Source organism: Uranotaenia lowii, chromosome 2, assembly GCF_029784155.1.
Source record: "Uranotaenia lowii strain MFRU-FL chromosome 2, ASM2978415v1, whole genome shotgun sequence".
Lineage (NCBI taxonomy): Eukaryota > Metazoa > Arthropoda > Insecta > Diptera > Culicidae > Uranotaenia > Uranotaenia lowii.
This window is the reverse complement of record NC_073692.1, coordinates 46,485,959-46,507,050: the sequence shown is the minus strand read 5'-3', so window position 1 is coordinate 46,507,050 and position 21,092 is coordinate 46,485,959. Positions and strand designations below refer to the sequence as shown.

Here is a 21,092-nt window from a genome sequence, read left to right as displayed (position 1 = left end):
AGGGAACAATGTCGGTTAATTACTCACATACAATCTGCCTTTTTAAATTCTCTAATAATTAAAATAATTTATACTATGAGAATTCTATGAGAACATACTAGTATTAAGTTCGATATCTCAAATTCAAGAAGGCTTATGAAGATCTCATTGTTTGTTTTTTTTTCTTCTTACAAATGTAGACATTTTGTTGAAAATGTATGTCTATAGTTCATTTAATTTATATAATCAGCGTTTTCCGCATAACACCATCGACTGTACTCGAATGGATTATTTCATTTCTGTATTTTCCTAATCCCTGAACTCAACACGGTTCGGGATTTCGTCATTTGATTTCTTTAGTCATACACGAGTTTTCACTTGACCCAAAATTTTCATAAATTCTTAGTTCCTGCAAAAAAACAAAGAATTTGATCGGTTGAAATTTCGGCATTTTCGAGATCCGGATCATGATCTGTTGAGTTTTTAATTGCTCCCGAAAGAAAGTTGACGATTCCAAGCATTATCAGATGTAGAGAAGTGGTAATTTGTAGTGAATTTTGAAAGCGCCATGGCGCGCCAGCATGACATACCAATGCGTTGCATTGCTTTCTTATTGGAATTTATAACGCAAAGCGATGCTTGTCGCCTCAGGCTGATGTCATGCTGAAGCTACAAGCAACGCAACGCGTTCACACGACAAACCAGCTCTCATTTGATCTCCATGGAAAAACCACAAACCTGTCATACTGAGCGCTTTGTAAAGCGCGACAAATCCATGGAGTTCAAATGAGAGCTGGTTTGTCGTGTGAACGCGTTGCGTTGCTTGTAGCTTCAGCATGACAGCCTCAGCTTGACATCAGCCTTACCCTCGATGCCGTCACGCGTGACGCTGCAGTTAGTCAGTAGCGTGAAAACATTTCCGACAGCCCGGATAAGGAGACACTGGATCCTAAACCAGGATTAGTCCAGGACCGTTGTAGAGGTCCAACGGTCCAGCTGGTGCATTAGACAAGGGCAGCTGAGCACCGAGAGGAAATTTTTTGTGGTGTGGGACTACGCTGCGGACAGCATGGTGAACTGCTGGAAGGGTATCCTGGCAGGTTTTTTGTCGACTCCAGATACAAGGCTGGACGACGACTACCGCCGGGGATTGAGTTTGAAAGGAGATTCTTACTACAAGAGTTCATCTTGCGATATTCAGCTAAGCTACGGGCGATGTCAGCGAAAAGACAGTTTAACATTTGTGCTGACAAGGAAGGGTCTACTTTCCGCATTTCAGCAGGGGTGCAATATATCCCAGGCGCTTTGTTGGATTTCATGTCTTTGATTGCCGCTTCTTTATCAGCAATTAAGGGTGCTTCCGAGTTGACGCCAATAATACGACTTACTGTTGGCGTTTCGAGCTGCCGGTTCTGTTGGTCATCGCTATTCGTGACTCGGAAGAGTTGTTCGAAGTTTGAGTTGATCTGTTCGAACGGTTAATAACTAACCTATTCGGTCTTTTAGCGACATTCCATTATTAGTTTTTGCACCACAAAGGCGACGGAAATGTCATAAAGTTATCGGATACCTCCATTGGTGGCGGCTCTTTCTCCCTCCTCGGCCAAGGAGTTTGTCCAGGCTCTCTTGTCTTGTCTACAAGCTCGATTAACTGCCTTTTCCAGCTCCGCATATCGTAAGCGGGCGGCTGCTTTGGCCGACCCGGTACATGCCTGTTCAATTCCGACTTTTGCTTTTCTCCGATCATCGACTATCCTCCAAGTTTCATCCGACATCCATTCACTTCTTCTTCCACAAACTTCACCGAGAGTACCATGGCTCATCGTGATAAAGGAATTCCTGATTCTGCACCCCTGTTCTTCGACTGTTCCGTCTGTCGGCAATTCCGAGGCTCGGGATTTTAGCTGTTCAACGTATGCTCTTTTAACCTCTTCGCCTCTTTTCACCAACCACCGGACGTCGTTTTCATTATAACAAATACAAAGTTAAAACTCATTTTGTTATGCAAAATGAGACATGAAAATATCTTAACTCGATACCTTAACTTCGCTTTTCTATCCTGATAGGTTGCCAGACTTCTGATGCACAATTCAGTCCTCTTATTTTGGATCCGATTCTTGGAGTTTCTTGTGTCTGGAGTCTTTCAAACTAGATCTGGTTTTTCAAGTCCCATTTGAAACCTTTTGTTACAGCTTAGTTAGATACTCCAAACTTCCAGATGCATCGATTTATCAAACTTACCTGTAAAAGAGAGAGAAAAAAACAAATTAATCAATATATAACCAAAACGTTTCTTAAAAAATTGAAGGTCCTTCGTTAGGGATAGTCATGAGCGGGTGTTCCACAGGGTTTCATTCTCGGACCTGTGCTTTGGAATGCAATGTAAATATAATGAGGTGTTAACGCTGAAACTACCATGCAGTTTTCGCGACACGAAGGTACAACATCCTATGGAACTGCAAAAAGCCACGCAAATTTTGATTCAAATTGATTAAAATCATTCGTTCTTTCTATTCCAAAGAATTTTTATGGGAAACATCCCCGCAATTATTAACGTCTTCCTTCTAAGTATTCGAGTATAAAGGAAACAAAATTTGCCAGACTGGATCGATTCCAAGAATTGCAACAGGAGCAGCAGGTCATCGAATCACGACGATTAGTCGCGACACGGGACGGCGTGTGGACGTGAGTGAAAAGGTCCTCAAGAGTTTTTCTAAGACTTGACCATATATATTATCAATCGTGCCCTTCTGTGCTCTTCGATTAGAAGAACCAGGAGCGCAAAAAAGAATTCCACAATAATGATTTTTTGGCGAACCACCTTCCGATCCGTGCGCCGGTCATTCGAAAAAAGAGAACCCAATAATGATGGCCGCCTAATTGAATTATGGAAACACGTGATGATGATGATGATGCTATTACGATGGTCGATTCGATTTTGGGCTCCCACCAGCATACTTGCGTCGCATTTTCTAAGGATTCATCTTTCGCTTTCTTGGGTGCTGACTTTACGTAACAAGGTACGCCGCTGAGGCACTTTGCCGTGGACGACGGATGATTCGACGAAAACGGAACTACTAAAAGAAGGAAGGTGGTACCTGCCCCGATAGGAAACTAGATTACCATCAGTAGTAGGAAGTTGGAATGGCTAATTTAATTTGCTAGTCTAGCCACTGCTCGGCTTTGTCGCAAGCATTGTCCGGTCATTCTACGAAATCGACTGCCTAGACTGGAGTGGTCATCGAATTGATTCATTAGAATAGAGGACATTTCTGCCGGAAATGGAACCATTAGTTGGAATGCTTCTTCATTTAACTGTTTTAGAGCAAAGGTTCCATATTATCTACAATATATATTTTTAATGAAAGGTTTTTACATCTTAGTGAACCGAGGAAAAAATAATTTTCAACAAAAGTTTGTAAATTTTCTAATAAGTCTGGATCTAAATTTCGATATCGAGAATATATTCTCGGCCAACAACTGGTGTACCACAAAAGAGTCACTTTGAACTTTGAACCCCTTCTCTTAAACAATGTGAGCTCAGCGTGACTTGTTTGTATATCTTGATGATTTAAGAGAAAATGTTTGTTATCGAGTCATCTTCTAATGCATACCACACAATGCATAAAATGTGAATACTTCCTTTTCTCTACATAGAGGAAAAAGACGACTGTTATTCCAATTATTTCAGCTAGTTTTATCAATGATTTTCTCATATTCAACTATAAATATGATAGATTCAACTATAGTGGTATAATTAATTCAACTGTACATATGATAGATTCAACTACAATTGTATGATTGATATTAGAAATCCAACTATAAATATGAAAGATTCAACTATAAATTTCCGATTGTTTCAACTTAAAATATAGTTCATTCAACTACACTTGTATGATTTGAAGCATTGAACTATAAATATAGTAAATTTCAATATACATGTTTATAATTGATTGTATGGTTTTTCAGCAAATTTTTTTTAAATCGTTAATGTGAGACCAGAACGGGGGATGGGGAAACATTTTCCTGTACCTGTTTCTGGCGGTCGGTATAGATTGATGTCATAATATTGAGTAAATTTTCCCCCCACAAGGTCAATCTTCGCTGGGTGCAGAAACACCCACTTCTAAGGACGTCTTCCGGGACCGATTAGTTAAGACGCACAATTTTCTGAGCAATCATGCATCAAGATGTTAAAAGGAAAATAGTGAAGGAACCAGGACGTGGATATCGAGATTTCTGATCAGCTTTTTAAGCATCGTGGCGGCTAAAACGAACTAGATGCAAAATACTGAAATAAAAATTAAATAGAAAATAAAACATAACCATAAAATTATTTCGAAAAAAAAAACATCTTAAGATATATTAACTTCCATTATAAACAGAAGTAATATTTACAATATTTATAGTTGACCTCATTGAATCGATCATAGAAATAAAATTGAATCTAATTAAATCAAGCATATATTAATATGGTTGAATCCATAATAGTTATAAATAAATCAATCATATTATTAAAGTTGAATCTACTATAATTACTGTTGAATGTATGACATCAATCGTACATTATAGCTGAATCTATGATATTTATTGTTGACAGCACAAAGTTAATCATACAACCATAGTTGAATGTATTATATGTATTGTTGAATGTTCAAAATCAATCAAATTGTCTATTATAGGTATTGTTGGATATTTATAGTTGGTCGAGAAAAAATCAGAAATATGATGGAATATAAGTGGATTATTGATGGATATACCCTACTTTTTTCTCCGTTGTAATGTTCTCCAGTGATGCCGAAAGTGATTATAACTTTTCCTATTGAACTTTCTAACAATTGTGAAATTTTAGCCTTTACAGCCTTTTAATCAAAACTTGAGATGATGAAAGAATCTAGTCGTATCGAGCTAACAAACAGCCAAATCGGACCATAAAACAGAATAGTATGCCCAAAACCCGTGCTCGGAAGCTATGCGACCAGGTGCTAACCAAGTTCGACGGGTGTCTTCTGATGGACGACGAAAGGCTGACTTGGGGCAAATCAAAGAACAAACATTTTACTAAGCATTGGCTCGGGGGGATATTCCAGCCAAATTTAAATTTGTTTTTGCCGAAAAATTTGCACGAAAATTTATGATTTAGCTGGGCATTTGCAGCTAAGACCAAAAAAAAGTTGATCCATAAACGAATTTTTCCGTTCATTCGATCCCACGACCATCCCGTAATGTTTTGGACAGATTTGGCAAGCTTTCATTAAAGCAAAGCCGTTCAAGAATGGTATGCAAAGAAAGGGGTTTGTTCCGAAAAACCTTAACCCACCCTACTGCCCCAGTTCCACCTTATTGAGAAATACTGGGCAATCATGAAGAGGAGACTTAAGGCAAAGGGAAAGGTTGTCAAAGACATCAATCAGATGAAGACATGGTGGAATAAGATAGCTAAAACGATGAACGAAGAAGGTGTGCGCCGCCTAAGGAGCCGTGTTACAGGAAAAAATCAAGAATTCCTTCGAAACCGTGACGAATTATTTTATCCGTATTCTTTCTTAAAAGTATGAAGAACACGCTACATTTGTATAATAAAAGATTTCAATAATGAATAACTGAAATACAGGCCATTGGTTTTTGTTCCAATTTTATCTGAAGCAAGCTTTAATTATTTTATTAGCAGAATCCATTATCATTATTGCCCCTAAAGAACAGTTGTTGGAATTGGAGGAATGATTATCTGTGCAATTCACACATTGCAACATTGCGGATTTTTTTAGAATTTGTAAGCCGCAACACATGCACACAGAAAGCTTGACAATGGGTCATATTTTGAATAAAATTCTCGCGTGAGCTTTCATTACGTCGTAACTAGTCGCAACTTCTTTCCATTTAGAATATTTGTAGCCTGGAAAACAAACTCTATATATAAAATACAAATTTTAAAGTGGTTTCATAACTTTTGCAGCAGTTTTCTGTGAATTCTTAAGATGTTTCATACGACGTAATGAAAGCTCACGCGAGAATTATAGATTTCGTAGGGAAAAACACAACAAAATATAGATTTCAAAACATACGCAATTTTTAACCCTGCATTAAAACATTAGCTTTTTCAAGTCAAGTGAAGATGTTGATCTAATCTTATTCAGAATGTATGAGATAATATTTAGTAGAGATGTACCGAATATTCGGTCGGCCGAATATTCGGCGCCGAATACCGCCGAAAAACCGTTAAGCCGAATATTCGGCTCACCGAATAGTTGAGCTAAGTATTCGGCCGAATAGGCCGAATGTCTACTACAGACTTGTAAAATTTGTCAAATGACTTTGAATAATTTTTAGAATATTCAAAATTAACGTTGTAAAAGCTTCACAATCATTAAAAAGTTATGGTTTCAGCAAATATCTATGGTGTATTCGCTTATCTTTCACTGTACATCGCATTGGAATAATCGCTAAAGTTTTTTTTCATTAAAAACTCAATAGAGTATTCGACCGAATATTCGGCCGAATATTCGTTTGGCCAAATAGTTGAAAAGGTCAATATTCGGTATTCGGCCGTTCGCCGAATACCAATATTCGGTACATCTCTAATATTTAGGGAGAAACCAAAACTCACACTAAACAGTTCAAGTCAGAAAACATTTCTAAATAGTTCACCTATCAAATCTACAGACCATTTTCAATCTTCTCCACCAAAATTTTGTCCTAGCATCAAACCATTTTTATGATGACTTGGCAAGTCTATCTATTTTCATTTTTCCAGGAATGAAAGGTCAATACCATAAGACTTCATCTCAGGCGCCCAGCATCATCGTGACCTGCTTTTCCCGGTATCCATCGAATACCGAATTTCGCATGCAAGGAAGTAAACAACTTGCCTCCTCCCCTCTTCTCGCTGGCTGGTTTCCCAAACGATATCGTCCGCCCGATGTTCTCATGCCACCGAATAGATAACATTTGACGCAAAATGGGCGCCAGAGATATCCTTGGCCCCATTTTGGTTTGCCTATGAGAGGACAGGCTACAATAACACTTGTTTCCTATAATATGTGCGACGCCCTACATACAAAAATAATTTTTTTTGGCCCAGAGATAGATCTTTCCAGAAAAAGAATCTCTCCCTAGATTGAACCAAAAGTTCCGGATAACTTTTTTCTTCGATTGGGAACTACGCACTACTTTTCTGTTCCTAGTAGTAAACTTCATCGATCGGTAAATTCTTAACTACGATAGTCAGCAGAGAAAAGGAATTTCAAGGTGAACGAGTTTGACAGTCGAGCCGATCCGAGCCGGGCATTGATTTCATGAATGGTTTGTTCCGTCCGAACCAAACCGAACGATATGTTGAAGTTGTTGACTTGACACTCGTTACCGCACTCGTCGAGCTGTAACGAATTATTCTGAAAATGTGTTTGTTGGCTTCTGACTCCGTTGATGATGGCTGGATTGGACATGAACAAGTTCGATGAATAAATTTTTAACTATACTCAGAGACACATCGCGTGCCTATCTTCGGTATCGATTTGTGGATCGGTTTATGGCTGTGAAAAAATTACAAATGTTGTTAGCTCAAAATCAAATGAGGTAACAAAAAACATTTTTTTTTTTTTTTGGGATTTTAAACCAATTGGTTTATTCATCCCCATAACAAAAAACATTTTAAATATTCTTAATTTTATAGTAAAACATGAACTCTCTTACAAATGATAAAATTTAGAAAATTTTGTTCAGTAAAACTTTTATCGGACCGTGTCCATTTTAACTGATACAATCAACCCTGATAGAAAAAACTAATGGTAATTTTTCCAGACAATCGATATATCGATTGAAATTGTCGTTGAAAAGAGTACACACACTGGCTTCAGTTCCTAATTACAATTTTCCATCAACGATGATGGTAATTGATGTTCAATGTTTGTCTGATTCCTGGAAGATTCCATCGTTTTTATGTCAATAAACTAGCTGAGGTGTTCTAGCTGTGAGAATATGCGATACCAGCTCTACATTAATGATGCATTTAAGTTGCAAGCTTGGAAACGGATACAGAAATAATGCAAGAAGACTCCTAGTGATTGTCTGTCAATCAATTTGTTTTTTAATACACACACCGACTATCAACCTTTAACCTTTTCAGGAACATTAAGGAATGTGTATTGTTATAATTATTTGTTTATTTTCTTTCTCTCTATCTTTTGATTTCTTTACCTGGAATTGATTGTATATAGCTGAATGGTTTATGGATTATAGTATGTTTTGTGAAAACTCATTAACTTTGCTTTTTTTATCTTGTAAGGCCAATGAGACCAATAATTGATCTAATGTGGTAATTCAGGCTCACCTAGACTATGAATTAAAACAACAATTGATTGCTGATGAAAGCTTGCTTTAGATAGAACTGGAACAAAAACAATTGCCTGCTTTTCTGTGTCTTATTATCAGTTCAAGATCGATTTTATACAAATGTAGCGTTTCCTTCATACTTTTAAGAAAAAAATACGGATAAAATTATTCGTCATGGTTTCGTATAGGAATCCTCAAATTTTTGAAACACGGCTCATAAGGCGGCGCACACTTTCTTCGTTCATCGTTTTAGCTATCTTCATTCACCAGGTCTTCATCTGATTGATGTCTTTGACATCATTTCCCTTTGCCTTGAGTTTCTTCTTCATGATTGCCCAGTATTTCTCATTAGGGCGGAACTGCAGGGTGGCCACTCAAAATCAATTTTTGATTTCCCGCATTTTTCCCGTTTTTTCCCGCATGGTCTCACGAAAATCCCGGTTTTATACAACAGAAAACCAAACAAATTTTCGAATATTCATTTTTGAAACCATATAAACGAAAATCGATTAAGCTTTCTTTTGGTGGTTTATGATATTTTACATGATTTTTGTTTCAGTTATGTTAACCAATTCATTCCTTTTTCGATTCGCTAATAAGTTCCATCCAAAAATGTCCAATCGTTGTATTTTTCTTCGATATCCCGGAATGATGTTTTTATTGAAGGTATTGCATATAATTGTCCGAATTCGTCCTTAATTTTATCGGCACAAGCTCTACTTAAGTGTTGCTTGTCAACAAGTACTTCAAGACACAGATCTTAACGTTTGTTGGCAATATCTGGATAGTGTGCAATCACATCGGGATTAACGCAAGATAAATACCGAGTGAAGAGATAAGACAAGGGAGATCGTATGGCCATTTTATTCAAAAATCCACAGTAAAACGAACGACAGCTATTTCTGAATACAAGGATATCCTTGTCGGAAACATGACCATACTCTTTTGCTTTCTTAATTGCCGATTTAGTTCAGAATCCAATTTCTACGCTTCTAGGAGGTAGAGGATATATTTTTGAGATTTCAATTCCAATAAGTGTTTTTGATTTTACGTTTAGTCGTTCAGGCTTTACAACTTTCTCCATCAATGATCTTACAAGCCCGGTTAAATCATCGAAGAGAAACGGAACCATCAGTGTAGTGCTTCTGTCTGATACTCGCGTAAAAAGGACTCAATTTTGGTCCCAGCAAATTATCACCTACAGCTTTAGCATCAATGTCGAATACCTTCGACCGGGAAATCGATGGAAAACTCCGCTTAAAATTTGAATGGTTTTCTTAATCATTTTATACTCTTTTTTTTACCTCGTCTACAAACTCCTTGAGGTACGGTAGCATTTTGGCAGCACGTTCATTTTCCACACACCGAACGTCACAAAATTTAACGGAAATATAGTTGAACCCGTTACTGCTGTATAAGTGGAATATTTTTGAACAGGCCCTCAAAAATTCATCCAAATTTAATTCACTTTTCCTCAGTCCCTCCTCGTGAGAATCTCGTACGCCGGATTCGAAACAATTTCTTGTGCCTTGCTGTTCATATAGGTTCAACAAGGTTTGTGTTTTGATTCCAGAAGCGCACACCAATACCCATTTGTTGCTTCTGCACAATCTTGTTTAACGTTTCGTCAAATCCTAGTAATTCTAACTCGCTGCAATTCTGTAGTAAATTGAAAACTTCATTCGAAAAATAGGGAGCAATACTGTGTGGAATAAAATATCTTATTTTTGTTCTTCCCATTTCTATTCGATTAGCAATCTGGCTGTCCGGGAACATCCTTTTGTTGTTCAATAAAGCAAGTTCAAACTAATCGAAACCGATCCAGCTCGGAAGGAGGATTCGTTTGGACCTTTTAGAAATCGGTCGAAGTCAATTGGAAAGAGGTCATCAGTCAATCTATTCCCACTTGTTTCGACTTTCGACTAAACTTCATTGAACAGACTTTCCCTGAGCCAAAAATTCCCGACTTTTTGAAAAAAATCCCGGCTTTTTCCCGCTTTTTTCCCGTTGGATTTCAATTCCCGTCTTTTTCCCGCTTTTCCCGTTTTTCCCGAATGGGTGGCCACCCTGGAACTGGGGGCAGTTGGATGGGTTAAGGTTTTTCGGAACAAACTGGACGCCTTTCTCTGCATACCATTCTTGGAGGAGTTTTCTGAAATGACAGCTTGCCAAATCTGGCAAAAAAATTACAAGATGGTCGTGGGATCGAGCGAAATTCGTTTTTGGAGACACTCGTTTTGGTATAGTTCCAATGTCATTGTCTTATTTGTTATAAAAACTTTCGTTACAAATCATAAATTTTCGTGCAGATTTGTCGGCAAAAACCGAGCCGTTGCCAAGCAAAATTCTTGACCTGGAATTTTCCCGAAGTCAGCCTTGACAAAGTTTCATCGTCCATCAGAAGACTCCCGTCGAACTTGTCTATTTGTCGATTTGGCTATTTGCCAGCTCGATACGACTTGACTTTTTCCCGGAATCGAATTCTCCTCACGGTGTTATAGACAGCACCGAATTTTCTAGCCCAATCAAGGTCCGAAAGATTGAAATTCCTCTTAATCGTCTTCAAAATCTTACCACGCAGTTTCCTGTTGACAGTTCCACTCCGACAATTGGCTTGAGGCTTTCGAATCGTCGTCAACATTTCCTTATACCGTTCGATATCGCGCCAAACGGTATTTCTGGGCAATTTCAGCTGTTTAACTGGCCTAGATGCAGACCACGATAGATTTTCCAAATAACTGTGCACAACCAAAAGTTGGTCAAAACGTCTTTAATAAAATTAAAAAAAAAACTGTGCCCAATGTTATCCCTTCTTTCGGCTTCCATGTTGATTGTTTACAAAGTACAGTCGATTTGCGGAATATCAAAACTACATACGTGAAGCTGACAAGATTCCCGACACGTGGGCGCCAAAACTTCCAAATCGGCACAAAAACCGGGCCTTTTCGTCCGCAGCTGCAAATACCTTGCCAGATCAAACACTTTAATTCTTGTAAACTTATTGGCAAAAATGAATTTGAACTTGCCGGGGACATCATTCCGACGAGTGGCTTTATAAAATGTTTTTGCCAGGAAGCTGCCCAAATTCCGTCTTCACGTACGTTTCGTCATCCATGAGGATGTATCCGTCGTCCTTCGTTAAAACCTTGTTGAATAACTTCCGGGCACCTTCTTTAGCTACTACATTCTGCTTCAATGTCCGGTTTGGTTGCTTACTGGTCCGATAAGATTTGCACCGGTCGGCGTTGAATTTTCTTGGCGATGTCATATTCCAATTGATCTGGGTTTGCCGTGATCGTTCTCCACACGTTCAAATGCAGTTTCCGATCCTTAGTTCCACGTTCCACTATGACGCTTTGTATGAACCTATCGATCGATAGTATGTATCTCACGGAAACGATTGAAAACGCTGTATACGGTCGATTTGACCATTTTCAACGATTTCGCGATTCTTTAACCTGACCCACGTCGGGTTTTCGACGTGGGTGTCCAAATTCAATTTTCATTTCGCGGATTCCATCACGTGCAGGGCTGGTAGCGGTTTGACAATAAAAAAGTAGTGACTTTAGTGACCAAAATTTGAAAAAAAGTGACCAAATAGTGACTTTGAGGACCGAAAAAAGTGACCAAATTGTGACTATGTAGAACGAAAAAAGTAACTTTGAAGTACAAAAAATGTGACCAAATCAGGCCCGTGTGAAGGACCCGTCCAGGGGGGGGGGGGGGGGTTGGGGGGTTCGAAATTCAAATTTAGATAAAAATAATAATACCAAAAATAAAAAATTGAAAAGGAAAGGGTTTTCTTACACTGCTTGTCAATCATGTTCAACACACAAACTAAAAAACTGACTGATAAACAAAATTTTGGAAACATATTACAATGAATGTTTCAAATTTTCGATAAGTAAAAAAAGTAAGAAATAAATTAGTTTCAAAATAATTTCTTAGCATATTTAAAATTAAAAATATCTGAATTCTAAAATAAATGTCCAATCTTGTACAAAACTTACCATGAATAGATGTTAGGAAAATGATAATAATTGTCAATTTTTATTCATCTAAATATGGAATTCTTTTCCTCATTTTCAACTGGAAGTTTAGTGAAAAATTCCGCTGTATTTTTTTTTTATTTGAACAAAAAATATTTAATCACGATTTAAAATGTGAATTACCGATTACTGAATAAGAAATTAATTTTGAACAGAATTTATTCAATGTTCGATGGTTTAATTTAATTTGATAAAAAGAAGAATATATTTATAATTATTTTAAAAGTGCCAGTTATATAAGCCAGACATAAAACCTTTAATAATGTAAAATCCTCCAGTTATCAAAATTTCATTTTTGAAGCTTAAATAATAACTTCATGTTCAACTACACTGACAAAGAAATGTTAGAAAATGAGTAATTACGTGAATGATAAAAACTGATGAAAAATTAAAAATAATGAGTTCAAAACATTTGTTATTAATATTGAAAGCACAAATTAAATACAAAGTTAGTTAACACTGCGTATTAAAATTTATTTTTAAAGTTGCTACTTAGAACAATTTTTCAAACTTTTTAGATTAATTTAAAAATCATGATCGATCCAAAAAACATGATTTCATATAAAAAATATTAATAAAAAGTTTTTAAATTTTCAATCGCAGGTTTTTGGTCTTTAAATTACAAGCTCTGAGTATTTTGTCTCTTTTGATTAAAATATTCGGTCCTGAAAGAACAGAAGGTTTAAATTATGTTTTATTATTAAAAATTTGGAATTAAAGGCTTATGGTTGATGAACACGAAAATTCAGAATTTAAAAACAAGGAAACAATTGTTAAAAATATGTCTTAAAAATTTAAAAAGTTTGATTAAAAAAATCCGGCAAGTTGATTAGAAAGTTGAAAAACTTTGTACAGTTTAGTAAAATTCGGTAAATTTATTTGAAAATTGAAAAAACAGCATGGAAATAAAAAAGATTAGTTTTTAAAAACATTTCAGGAGGAGTTTTTTCAATAAACATGTTTCACTATAACCATTTTGGTGCTTGTTTTTTAAATTATTGATTTGGTAAATAGTGTCCTAAACTAGAAATTTTATCAAATTAGGCCAAACACATTTAGTTTTGGTGATAAAGAGTTTATTGAGTTTATTACTAGTAAAATCAAACATTGATAGATAAATGATTATGGAAAAATGTCATTACAAGTATTTTTGACATCACAGCAGAAAGCGTTAAAAAAAACTTGATTCTATTTAAAGCTCATCAATTCATATAGATAGAAAAATTGCATACATAGATATTTAGATTCGGGGAACCCAAATTAGTTGAAATTACCGTTTAAATTCATTGCACCTAAGAAAAATGGGAATTTTTAAAACTTTTTTTAAAGTATTTAGAAGAACAAAAAACACGAAATAAAATTGAGTATGAAATTGTTTTTTTTAAGAATATTTCATATCAACATAACATTTGTTATGAAATAAAAGATTTTTTTTAATAAAAAAATGGTTCGTTTCAATCTCAATCTTAGTTACACATCTTAATAAAAACCCATTCTAAAGACGATATAGGGTTTTTGTATATCAAGTTTTGAGTTCCAATACAAGGGGTTGATTGAACTAAAAATTAAAATCTACAATCAAGGTTAGTTTCAATTCATGAACGTCAAATAATGTCGTAGATCGAAATGTCTCGAGCCAAGGGTGATTCATGACGAAATTCCGCCGGAGGCGAAAAAAAATCTGACTGACTGATTACTATTTCAGTTCATTATTACTCTTTCATTGGTTTATTTTCGGTGAAAAAAGTGACTTTTGGTGATAAAAGTGACCATTTTTCGGAAAATAGTGACTTTAGTGACCAAATGATGAAAAAAGTGACTTTTTAGTGACTGACCCAAAAAAAGTGACCAAGTCACTAAAAAGTGACTCGCTACCAGCCCTGCACGTGTGACTTTTTTCAAACAAAACGAATCGTAATGAAATTTTCCGCATGGTGGAGGATACATTTTTCAAAACAAAGTACTGTCAAAACATTCCAGATCCGACCACTAGGAGCACTGTGATATAATATAAGTACAGTGCGTAAAGATTTAAGATGAGCAATGCTTTACTTAACTCGTGCTTACTTTAATTCAACATGTTTTGGAGAATCTTGCGCTTGGTTCAATGAATCTCTTCGCCTGAGCTGCTCCCTCTGCTGTTTTCCAAATGGAAGCAATAGTGGTGCTTTCCCAGTTCTTAGATTCCGTATTCAAGACATTCCTCGATACTCAGCAGAAAGGTTCTGGTCCAATCAACAGGCTCTGAGATCCTTCCCTACAGTATGCCCCATAACCGTTGACCAATCCGAGGCCAGCGTCTTCACTAGGTCCCCGTCAAGACTCTCGTCGACAGTTCGTATTTCGACGGCTAGGTTTCGCCGCCACGAGTTTCTGGGTCTGCCTCTTCTTAGATGTCCTTCTGGATTCCAATCTAGCGCCTCTCTGCAAATCTCGTTTTCATCTTTTCGCAGCATGTGCCCAATCCATCTCCACTTACGTTCCCGAATCTCGATTTCTAGCGCCTTTTGATGACACCGGCGATGTAGTTCCATGTTTGAGATCCAGTTGCCAGCCCACCAAGCTCGGATAATATTCCGCAGGCAGCGGTTTACAAATACTTGCAGTTTTCGCGTCGTCACCGCATATGTGCATCAAGTTTCGCACCCGTACAGCAATACGGATTTGACGTTCAAGTTAAATATTCGAATTTTCGTTCGAAGAGAAATCTAACGTGAGCACCAGATGTTACGGAGACTCGCAAATGCAAACCGGGGTTTTGCTGTTCCGGGTTTCGATGTCTTTCTTGGTGCCATCATCAGGCGTTATCTGGCTACCAAGATACAGGAAGCACTCCACTTTCTCAATCTGTTGCCCAGCTACCACGAAACTGGAGGGATTTCCTGTGTTGATCTCCATCGACTTGGTCTTTCCGACATTGATTTTGAGACCTGCTGCCTTGAAGCTTTCGGTGAGGTCATCTAGTTTGCTCTGCACATCTGGTTTTGTTTAAGGGAACAAAAAAAATCGTCTGCCAGGTCAAGGTCGTTCAGTTGCTCCATTGTTGAAGGATTCCACGACAATCCTTGATCGGTGCACAATCGATTACGATTAGAAAAAGTAGCGGTGATAAGATACATCTCTGTCTAACTCCAGCAGTTACCGGGATTAGATCTGACAAACACCGTTGTTCTTGTAGACTTCAGTATTAATTTTTACTCCAGCTTTGACGAAAATAAGAGGCATCTACAGTCGATTCGAAGCAACCGCTCCGAAAACCATGACTCTGGTGGCATGCTTGTTAGTAAACTTGAATTTCATATTTTCTGGAACGTTATATGCCTTTAGGAGTGAAATATACCTATCCGTACCTGGATTGGATATCGGATCAATCGTAAAAAAGTGTCTCGTCTAGAAGCACGACGATCAGCTGCTTCTTCTTCATCGTAAATAGAAATCGCTTCAAGCGCTCAACTGGCAGTGCTTTGATTTGTTCTGTTATCAAATGGCGCTTCGCTCTTGCCCTTGATGATGCATTCAAGTCATCTTTGGCCAATCTTTGCATGGTAAGATTCGAGATATTCGCTTTCTTAACCAGCTTCTGGAATGATCTTACTGGATTCCACTTCATTTTGTTCTTGACCAATTTTACCACTTTTACAACGCCTGCAGTGCGTGGCTTTCACTACCCAGCTTCCGTAGACATAGTTTATCAAGTAGAGAACGTTTTACGTGATTAACAGTCGCTATATGCCATGATACAGTCGCTGCAATTTTCTTGGAAGATTTTGGGGTATTAGGTATCAGAATAGAGGTAGGCTTAATACCGGCACGTTATCCAAACATACGGGAAAATTGTGCCTAGCCTTTTTTTTATCCAAGATTTCATCATTGACCTGAGAAACCTGAAAAACCTATGAAAGGAAGAAATAAATTCAATCTATTTAAGATGGCATAAAGCCTATCCACTTAGGGATTTTGAGCATTAAAGCTCTTTTCTACCTTCGGTAAGGAAGGATAGTATTCTAAGTTTAATTTCTTAAGTCTGCCAAAGTTACATACATATAAGATGGAAGGGATCTTCCACATCTGATTCACAACTACCAGATACTGGAAACTCAGCACGCTGAATGTTGTGCATGTGATAGTTGAGCTTACAATGATCGGAGAGTGCTCTGATCATTGACTACGTAACGAAGCTAAATTTTTTTTTTTTTTTTTTTTTTTTTTATGCGGCAGCTTGTGAGAAATCACAGGGCCCTTTTGAGGCCAAAACTTCTCACCGCGGGGGAAAGCTAGGTAAATGAATTGGGAAGGAGTTGGGCGAGACCGTAATACACCAGAGGGACTAAGCACTGGCACTCAATTGAACACTGGTTGCTCCCTGATAAATTAGAAGGTCAGGGAGCTGTATTACGAGCAAAGTTAGGGTTTTACTATTCATTATGTAATTGTGTAAATGTGTTGCAGTTTGGATGATATGATATGTAACGCTGTGTTGTGTAATGTAACAAACAAATAATAGCCACTGTGGGCTGAGTTTTGTTGTTACGATGTGTAATGCTGTGTTGTGTAATGTAACAGACAAATAATAGCCACTGTGGGCTGAGTTTTGTTGTTACGATGTGTAATGCTGGACTGTGTGATGTAACAGACAAATAATAGCCACTGTGGGCTGAGTTTTGTTGTTACGATGTGTAATGCTGGACTGTGTGATGTAACAGACAAATAATAGCCACTGTGGGCTGAGTTTTGTTGTTACGATGTGTAATGCTGGACTGTGTGATGTAACATACAAATAATAGCCACTGTGGGCTGAGTTTTGTAGTTACGATGTGTAATGCTGTGTTGTGTAATGCAACAGACAAATAATAGCCACTGTGGGCTGAGTTTTGTTGTTACGATGTGTAATGCTGGACTGTGTGATGTAACAGACAAATAATAGCCACTGTGGGCTGAGTTTTGTTGTTACGATGTGTAATGCTGGACTGTGTGATGTAACAGACAAATAATAGCCACTGTGGGCTGAGTTTTGTTGTTACGATGTGTAATGCTGGACTGTGTGATGTAACAGACAAATAATAGCCACTGTGGGCTGAGTTTTGTTGTTACGATGTGTAATGCTGTGTTGTGTAATGCAACAGACAAATAATAGCCACTGTGGGCTGAGTTTTGTTGTTACGATGTGTAATGCTGGACTGTGTGATGTAACAGACAAATAATAGCCACTGTGGGCTGAGTTTTGTTGTTACGATGTGTAATGCTGGACTGTGTGATGTAACAGACAAATAATAGCCACTGTGGGCTGAGTTTTGTTGTTACGATGTGTAATGCTGGACTGTGTGATGTAACAGACAAATAATAGCCACTGTGGGCTGAGTTTTGTTGTTACGATGTGTAATGCTGGACTGTGTGATGTAACAGACAAATAATAGCCACTGTGGGCTGAGTTTTGTTGTTACGATGTGTAATGCTGGACTGTGTGATGTAACAGACAAATAATAGCCACTGTGGGCTGAGTTTTGTTGTTACGATGTGTAATGCTGTGTTGTGTAATGCAACAGACAAATAAAAGCCACTGTGGGCTGAGTTTTGTTGTTACGATGTGTAATGCTGGACTGTGTGATGTAACAGACAAATAATAGCCACTGTGGGCTGAGTTTTGTTGTTACGATGTGTAATGCTGGACTGTGTGATGTAACAGACAAATAATAGCCACTGTGGGCTGAGTTTTGTTGTTACGATGTGTAATGCTGTGTTGTGTAATGCAACAGACAAATAATAGCCACTGTGGGCTGAGTTTTGTTGTTACGATGTGTAATGCTGTGTTGTGTAATGCAACAGACAAATAAAAGCCACTGTGGGCTGAGTTTTGTTGTTACGATGTGTAATGCTGGACTGTGTGATGTAACAGACAAATAATAGCCACTGTGGGCTGAGTTTTGTTGTTACGATGTGTAATGCTGGACTGTGTGATGTAACAGACAAATAATAGCCACTGGGGGCTGAGTTTTGTTGTTACGATGTGTAATGCTGGACTGTGTGATGTAACATACAAATAATAGCCACTGTGGGCTGAGTTTTGTTGTTACGATGTGTAATGCTGGACTGTGTGATGTAACAGACAAATAATAGCCACTGTGGGCTGAGTTTTGTTGTTACGATGTGTAATGCTGGACTGTGTGATGTAACAGACAAATAATAGCCACTGTGGGCTGAGTTTTGTTGTTACGATGTGTAATGCTGGACTGTGTGATGTAACAGACAAATAATAGCCACTGTGGGCTGAGTTTTGTTGTTACGATGTGTAATGCTGGACTGTGTGATGTAACAGACAAATAATAGCCACTGTGGGCTGAGTTTTGTTGCTGCGGTATGTTATGTTTTGTTGTGTCATATGTTTAGTAAACAAATAATGTGTTATGTAATATTGACCCATTGACCACTGAATGATGTGTAATGTAGTGTAAAGTGTAAATTTCCGGTCAAACAATCATTACTGATCGGACCAATGAATGCTTGGTGGGGCGTTTGTAAAAAGCCCTGGGGCCAACACTATATCTCAGTTCACTTGCATTCTAAGTGAACTGAGGGTGCTCCTAAGTATCGAAAAGTGTGATAATATAACCACGGAAAGGATACTTAGGCGTCAAGGCATACCCAATTATATCAGAGTGATATAATTGAGCCCCCCACCACGCCCAGGGACTACGTAACGAAGCTAAATTAATCCCATTATTGATGTTAAAGGAGAACGGAATGTGGAGGCGAAGGATGGACCACGAGCTCGCGCGACTCTACGGCAAATCCAGTATCCAGAAGGTGGTGAATGCTGGCCGGATACGCTGGGCGGGACATGTTGCGAGAATGCCGGACGACTGTCCTGCAAAACAGGTGTTCGCTACGAATCCGGTAGGAACAAGACGAGCAACGAGCGAGGTGGTTAGACCAAGTGGAGTGGAGCGTGATCTAGCGAACGTGGGTTGCCCGAGAAATTGGAGAACGGTTGCCATGGACCGAGTGAATTTTAGGAATTATGTTCGTCAATTTATGTCGTGAGACGGAATACTACACGCAGCGAAAAGGTTTTTTATTTCAAAGGAAAGTGCCGCAAAAACAAAGGATTTTTTCCTTTGGTTTTGGGACAAATAAAAATTCTTTTGGTTCAAAAGCATTTTCCTTTGTTTCAAAGAATTTTTCTTTTGAAAAATCTTTGAATCAAAATCTCAATACTTAGAAACAAAAAACAGTTTCATTTGATACAAAGTTGTTTTCGTTCGCCGCAATGTAATTTATATTTAGATTTAAAAAAATTGGTTCATTGAACCATTTTCCATTTATTCCAATTGGAGGACATATTTCCTGTTGTTTTGAAATTCCTATTAGGAATTTCAAAAAATAAAAAGAAAGAAATTTATATTTAAGAGGAGAAATCACCGTGAATTTGTTTTATGAAATGAATTTGCGGCTTTATCGGTGAGGGTTAAAGAGTTGAAATGAAAGACGGATAGAAGATCAGAAGAAAATTCTAAGGTGGTGAAAAGAGCGAAGAGCATTTGAAATAGAAGCTTGACCACATGCTAAATTCTTTGTCCCGCATCAATTAACTGTATTGAAGAAGTAGTACCCAATAGAGAAGGCACTACATTTTTCGATACAGTTAATTATGGATGGTTCGACCGCCATGTGAGTGTGCACATGTGCCGAACGGACAATGTGCACACTCACATGGCGGTCGAACCATCCATAATTAACTGTATCGAAAAATGTAGTGCCTTCTCTATTGGGTACTACTTCTTCAATACAGTTAATTGATGCGGGACAAAGAATTTAGCATGTGGTCAAGCTTCTATTTCAAATGCTCTTCGCTCTTTTCACCACCTTAGAATTTTCTTCTGATCTTCTATCCGTCTTTCATTTCAACTCTTTAACCCTCACCGATAAAGCCGCAAATTCATTTCAGAAATTTATATGTTGAATTTATTTTTATTTACAACAGATGAAAAACTTGGCCGCAAACTAGTTTACTAAAATCGATCCGGTCCAAATTTTCGTCGACCTGACCGCTGGATTTGGAGCGGTGTCATCGGAGGCAGGGAAACCATCCTTCGGCTCTGGTTCTGTAAAAACGCAATCACTTATAGAAAATCTTCGATATTCACTCTTTAATTAACATACTCACCATACTTCATCCTGAATCCTTCTAATATAGCTAACTCTGACCTACATTTTCACACGACCGGCCAAACTTGATTCGATTTTTCGATTTTGTATTCTTCTTGCAAGGCAAATCAAAATATCTTTTGAATCAAAGGCTGAAGTTTTTATTTAAAGGAATCATTTCTTCAAGTTAAAAACATTTTCCTTTGGTTAAAAAAAAGTTGACTTTGTTTTAAAAGAAATAAGCTCAATTAACATTTATTTAGAATCAAAGTATTTGCTTAAAATCAAAATCCAAAAATATTTAGTTCAAAGAATTAATTCTTTGTGTCAAAAAATATTTTTTTGAATCAAAAACAAAAGTTTTTGGTTCAAATAAAACAGGAGTTAGATTTGAAAAAATGAATGTTTTGAAACAAAATCACTTTTGTTTTGGTTCAAAAGCCTAGTTTTCTCTGCGTGTATGTAAATAAATTTGAAAAAAATAATGATGTTAAATTAGGAAATACTTGTTAGATTTATTGTGATTTTCTTCAATTTGCATCCTCTATTCAGAACTTCTATTATCGTTTTTATTTTTCATTACCATATTCA

The 21,092-nt window shown here is 37.4% G+C and overlaps 1 protein-coding gene across 1 annotated transcript in view; it reads right to left on the bottom strand.

Moving 5' to 3' along the window:
* LOC129743970 (uncharacterized) overlaps positions 1 to 21,092 on the bottom strand; it is an 81,373-nt gene that overhangs the window by 58,806 nt on the left and 1,475 nt on the right. The window lies entirely within an intron of this gene.